Source organism: Urocitellus parryii, unplaced genomic scaffold (assembly GCF_045843805.1).
Source record: "Urocitellus parryii isolate mUroPar1 unplaced genomic scaffold, mUroPar1.hap1 Scaffold_86, whole genome shotgun sequence".
Classification (NCBI taxonomy): domain Eukaryota; kingdom Metazoa; phylum Chordata; class Mammalia; order Rodentia; family Sciuridae; genus Urocitellus; species Urocitellus parryii.
Window position 1 is genome coordinate 1,033,374 of NW_027554202.1, and position 6,221 is coordinate 1,039,594.

At 38.3% G+C, this 6,221-nt stretch overlaps 1 pseudogene; it reads right to left on the reverse strand.

Annotated features, from left to right (window-relative positions):
• Positions 1-1,901: 1,901 nt before the first annotated feature.
• LOC144253017 (melanoma inhibitory activity protein 2 pseudogene) lies at positions 1,902-3,998 on the reverse strand (annotated as a pseudogene).
• Positions 3,999-6,221: the final 2,223 nt, after the last annotated feature.

Genomic DNA, 6,221 nt, shown 5'->3' on the forward strand with positions numbered 1-6,221 from the left:
TGCTCTGGGTTTTGTATTCAGAAGTGGAGTATTCTGGATCATAGGCGCCATCATATTTTGTTAGACACAGACAACAAGTGCAATGCCTATTTATACTCCCTACATGATAATCATTATTTAGAATTCTAGCCAGAATTTTACATGTTGTATAATGTGGAGGGTGAAAAGTTCTATACTATTTTAATTTTAAAAACTGAGGTTAAGTATAACCTCTTAAATAGAATTAAATCCTGTACTTTTGAAAGATTCCTATTCTTAAAAATAATATGAAAGTTAGAGAAACGTTGATCTCCATAAATTTTTCTAACATTTCCCTTTTTTAAAGTACCAAACCTAGAACCATGTGGTCTTGGTAATTACTAAAAACAATGATTCAGAGTCTTCTACTTCACAAACTGTAAACAGGATTCTTTTACCAAATATCAGTACTCTGGTGTCCACAGCATATTTGAGGAATGTTGATATCCCTCACTATATGAATCTACTGTGTTTCAGTCAAATTCTATTGTTCCCAAGTCCTCTATTGTGGAAGAGCAGATGCTAGCAAGCACTAGAATGTATTTCAGGCCTTTGTGAAGACCACTATAGAATGAAAGAATCCCCATCATGAATAGAACATTTAGAAATAATTTAGGTCTAATTGTTGTTGGTTATCCATGTTTTTCTTTGAGAATGGAGATATACTCATTTCCTTTTTTTGGTGATTGTTAGTGGTTATTTCAACTTACTGGTATACCTACTAGTTTCATTCATTGGTGCTATATGTGTCCTCATAAATAATGAAGGAAATAGTGTACTTTACTTATGACAGCTCACATGTCAGAACAAAGATTGTCCTTTGGTTGTGGGAATTTTTATTTTTACACTACTAGGCAGCCATCTATCATTTAGGTAATTGCCTATAAGTACATACTGTACATTCTAATTTCATTTTTGGACTCAATATTTTTAATGCCTTAATGCAATTCTGAATTTCATGAAAATGGGCATAAAATATAAAAGACAGGGACTGGGGTGTTGGTTCAGTGGCACAGCACTCACTTAGAACATGCAAGATACTGAGTAGGATCCTCAGAATCACATAAAAATTAATTAATTAATTGAGTGATTAATTAATTAAAGGTAGAAGAAGAACTCAAAGATGAACAACATGAAGAAGAATAGGAAGAAGAAGAAGAAGAAGAAGAAGAAGAAGAAGAAGAAGAAGAAGAAGAAGAAGAAGAAGAATAGTAGTAGTAGTAGGAGGAGGAGGAGGAGGAGGAGGAGGAGAAGGAGGAGGAGGAGGAAGAAGAAGAAGAAGATGTAATCAACTATGACTAATCGAAAATGGCAATAGAGTGAGGTTAAATTTTGGCTTCCAATTCCAAAATGTTTCTTGAGAACTGCAACTTTTTTTGTATTTGAGATCTCCTACTTCCATGACATGTTTAGTAGTGTTTTCTGGTTTACTCTTAATATGCTGTAGTTATTCTTTTAAGGAAAAACCAGGTGACATGCCCCACAAGAGTGTAAATCAATGGAGATCTTTCATTAAGCATAAAGTTCCTTTCACATTTGCTACAATCATAGTAAATACACTTCTTTGTATAAAGGGACTGTCTTTGTTGGGCATTTAAAATATCCCCAAAAACTAGATGTCATAACTGAAAATCCCATTGTTGTTTATGGAATCATGGATTAATCAAATTCAATGCTGTACTCTTTAGAGTACAATAGAAGGGAAATAATTTACTCATAAGATTCATATTTAAACCATGTTTATGTCCAAAATACTATCCTAAGAATTATAGTTTTAGTTAGCTTCAATTGGAGCAAAAGTATAATCACTTACGTAAAAGCAGTTACTTAAATACTAAAAATGAGAGGTAAGTCGAATTACTTTTGAAGAGAGATCAAAAACATCAGGTTTCTTGTTGATGTTCACTAGCAGGCTCACTTGAAGGTGGAATAAAGCCTGAAGGGCACTCACTGCTACATTCAGAATTCAGAGGTAGGGGGAGGAAATCTACCTCTTGGGGGAAGGTCATGAGGAAAATACCTCCATTCATAGACATCTGGAATTGGTAAAAATGGAGGGGGTGGTGGGCCCGGTGGAAAATAATCTTGAGGTGCTCCATACCTGTTTACTATAGAAGGCGGAGGGAAAAATGGTCTTCTTCTCATGAACTGACTCCTCCTCGGGTCCACAGGAAACAATTCACCTCTGACTGGAGGAAAAGGTGCCAACAATGAGCCAAAGCCAGTTGCTTGGTTTTCAGCAGGGAGAGATGAATCGGGCACATTAGAATCACCAAGATCGATTTTGGTCTCCTTTCTCCATTTCTGAAGACATAGGCCGATCCTCTTTATCCAAAGAAGGCATATTAGAACCTCTGAGTTCTGCTGGTCGTGATGATCTACCATAATTCAAATAACATCCACCTTGCCAAGGAGGACCCAATGGTGAGGGACCATTGGGGGGATGCTTTCTGCCCAATGATGCATTTGAAACACCAAGTGCACAGGGATCTTCCTCTACAAGTTCAAATTGAAGCTCCCTTTCAGTTAGCTTTTGTCTGTTATGAGCGTTTTGTTTCATGAAATAATGGAGGTTTCTTTCAGCAATCCAAGCTGCCAACTCACTCTCATGTGCTTTTTTCTCACAGTAAATAATCTTCCCCTGACAGGACTGAATGGTTCTCTCCAATTTTTCTTTAAGATATTTGGCTCACTTTCTGTAGGTCTCCAGCTCCTCTCTTGTATGGCCCATCTCTTCTTTGACCTTGGAAAGTTTCTCCTCTTGCTCCACCAGGTAATTTTCCTTTACTCTGAGTTTCCCATGGAGTTTCATCATATTTTCTTGATAGCATTCCATCATGACTTTAAATTTCTGCTGAAGGTTCTCATTCTCACCTTGCTGTATTTTCTGACAGCAAGGTTGCCTGTTCAGTCTTCAGACTTCTAATCTGTTCTCTAAGGTCTTCCTTTGTTTTCTCTACTTCAGATAAGAAAGCACAAGTTTGATATCTTTGTCCTTCTAAGGTTTCTAAGGAGACCTTTAGCTTAGCACCATCAACCAGTTTCTTCAAAGCTCCTTTGGGCTCATCATCCAAGTGAGCACCAATTCCTGATTCACTCGTCATTCCCCATTCCAAGTTCCCAATGTCTGTTTGGGCTCCCTTGGCTGGAGAAGACCTATCTTTCATCTTCAGCAAGCCTTCAGTCAGAGACTCCATGTGATTTTCTTTCTCAGTTTGAACTTGTTTTGCATGGAATTGAAAGTCTTCCAATGTGGTGCTCTCTTTACATTGGACATGCCCTTGTTCCCCCCATGCTTCAGCGTCTCCTTGTAAGATCGGTTTCTGACTTTGCTGAAGCCTGGAACTTTCATCCAAGGCTTCCTTCATTGCCAGCTGAAGGCCTTCCTCACTCATTTGAAGCAGTCTCAAGTTTGTTTTAGTTTCAGCTGTTTGTGATCTGATTGATTCTGATTCACCTTCAAGGGACTTTATCCTTCTCGATATATCTGCCATGATTTCATCCTGTTTACAATGTTTGGCCTTTTGTTCTTTTAGCTCTTTTTCTAGAAAGAGCCTTTCATCCCCATGGCTCAGTTTGGACCTATGCAGCTTTTCCTAGGTTGCCTCCAAATTTGGGACGTCTCTTGGACCCTTCTCAGAATTGCTGCCCTTTAAAGTTGACTCTAAGCCTTCAAGCTCTTTTTGAACAAGGCTAACTTTCTCAAGTAGTTCACATTTTTCTTCAATTCTTCTAGAAAGTTTTAAAGCCAGCTGTTTTTCTCTTCCCACATAAAGCCTGCTTCTAACACACTGAAAACTTCTCCACAAAAACAAGAGAAGAGCAAAACATCCAATAGCTCTACACATCACCAACTCCCAAGGAACACCATAAGGATTAGGGCCTGGCTTCATGTCTTCAGACAATGCTGCCAAAACCCTGCCTACTTCTTCCAGGACCACCAGCTAATATGGCTGTAGGGCAGTCCTTGGTGCCTCCATCAAGCTAAGTTGGCTTTGGCTCTTGCCACCACAACCACAGCCTGCCCAGGCAGGCCAACGTGGACTGTGAACACTCAGGTGTTTGGTGAGGAACTCAAACCTGCACCAGGCAACGGAACAGACCACTGAGAACCCCTGCAAGGGGGGGGTTGTGAAGGTGGGGAGCTGGGGGGAAGGACTCCCAGGAGTCTTGTGGTGCTCAAGTGCCCATCAGGGGAGTCTTGGCCCCTTCCTTCCCTAACCAGTGCATCCTGAAGTGTCACGGGTTCAGGTCCCTTCCACTCCAGCCAGACAGGAGTCCTCTCTATGCCTCCCACCCCTGAGTTTGGTTTAGGCCAAGCCAAGGTGGAGCTTCTTAAGTTTCTATACAGTCATAATACCACTCAGTTTGATGTCATGCAAATTCTAAAGCTTTCTAAACTGTCTCAACAGATTTTATGTCATATATTTATATTTGTACTGCTTGCCCTTTTGCTTTAATGACCCATTGCTTTCCCTGCTTTGGTTCTCTCCCTTTTTTCTTCCTTCCTTCCTTCCTCCCTCCCTTTCTTCATTTTTTTCTTTTTTTTTCTTCCTTCTTTACTTCCTCCCTTCCTCCCTCCCTTCCTTCTTTTTTCCTCCCTTCCCTCCCTTTTCTTTTCTTGCAGTATTGGGCTTTAAACTCCAAGGCCTTCTGCATGCTAGACCAGCCACCTACCACTCAGCTATATCCCCAGACCTGCTGACTCTTTCTAGGAAGGTCATTTTTAATTATTTCTAAAGGAGAAAACTCTCATGATACACTTCTTTCTTTCTTTCTTTCTTTCTTTCTTTCTTTCTTTCTTTCTTTCTTCTTTCTTTCTTTCTTTCTTTCTTTCTTTCTTTCTTTCTTTCTTTCTTTCTTTCTTTTTAAAGCTGGGTTAATGACTTATTTTTCTTTTTTAAGTTTACCCATAACATTGTTTTTATTAAGTTTTATTTTCTTTATAGAGCAAGGGCCCATAAAAATTAAACAACTGGTTAAATAAGAACTGTTATTTTAGATCATTGTACTGTCATTTTTTACATTATTTTTTATTTTTTTTAGTCATACATGACAGCAGAATGTATTTTTACATATAATACATACATGGAGTGTACATACATCAATCATATTGTCTATTTTATTCTGCTGCCCTTCCTATCCCTCTTACTCCTCCCCTCCTCTCCCATCCTTTCTGTGTATCCAATCTAATGTGACACACTTTTTTTCTTTTTCTCATTAGAACATCATATATGTATTCTGTATAACAATGTGCTTCTCCTTCCATCTTCCGTGCAACTTTCCTTCTACCTCTTTTTCCCTCCCACCTTTCTTCCGTATTTATTGGTAGTCTTCTTCTGATGCTCTTCCTCCCTATCCCATTTTGAGTCACCCCCCTTATATCAGAGAAGACATTTGGCATTTGTTTTTTAGGGATTGGCTCATTTCACTTAGCATAATCTGCTCTAATGCCATCCATTTGCCTGCAAATGCCATGATCTTATTATTTTTTAGTGCTGAGTAATATTCCATTGTGTATAAATGCCATATTTTTTAAAATCCATTAGTCTATTGAAGGGCATCTAGGTTGGTTCCGCATTCTAGCTATTTTGAATTGTGCTGCTATAAACATTGATGTGGCTGTGTCCTGTAGTATGTTCTTTTTAGGTATTTTTGCTATAGCCTGAGAAGGGGGATAGCTGGGTCAAGTTGACTGGTATAAGACATGAACTATATTAGAAAATATTCACCAATAGTAATTAGGGCAAAAGTAGTTCTGGATAACAATCAGTGAGTGATCATCAGTTCATTTTATACAGACCATAACTGTGGAACTTTCATCCCCTCACTTAGAGAAAGTAATATTTTATGCTGGCAAGTAAGGACTGAGTTGACAACCAGTGTGACTCTTGAGGGAAAACAGAATTATTAGATTTATTAAAAGTGTAGACTTTCTTTTGCAAGACCCGAATTTTTTTCATTTCTATTAATTTGGGGCTCAAGTATCAGGTAGATTCTTCACTGTGCTTCAAATGGTTTAATAGAGCTGCTTCTTATTTTTAAGAAGGAGGTTATACTACTGCATTCATTTTATGTTTAAATGTATAATTTAAACACATGCACACACACATTTAGAGAGCATATTTAACATTTGAATAAAGCTTTAACTATAGTTATGGTATTTTTAATACATGTTCATTCTTGGTCTCTATTGGGTAAAA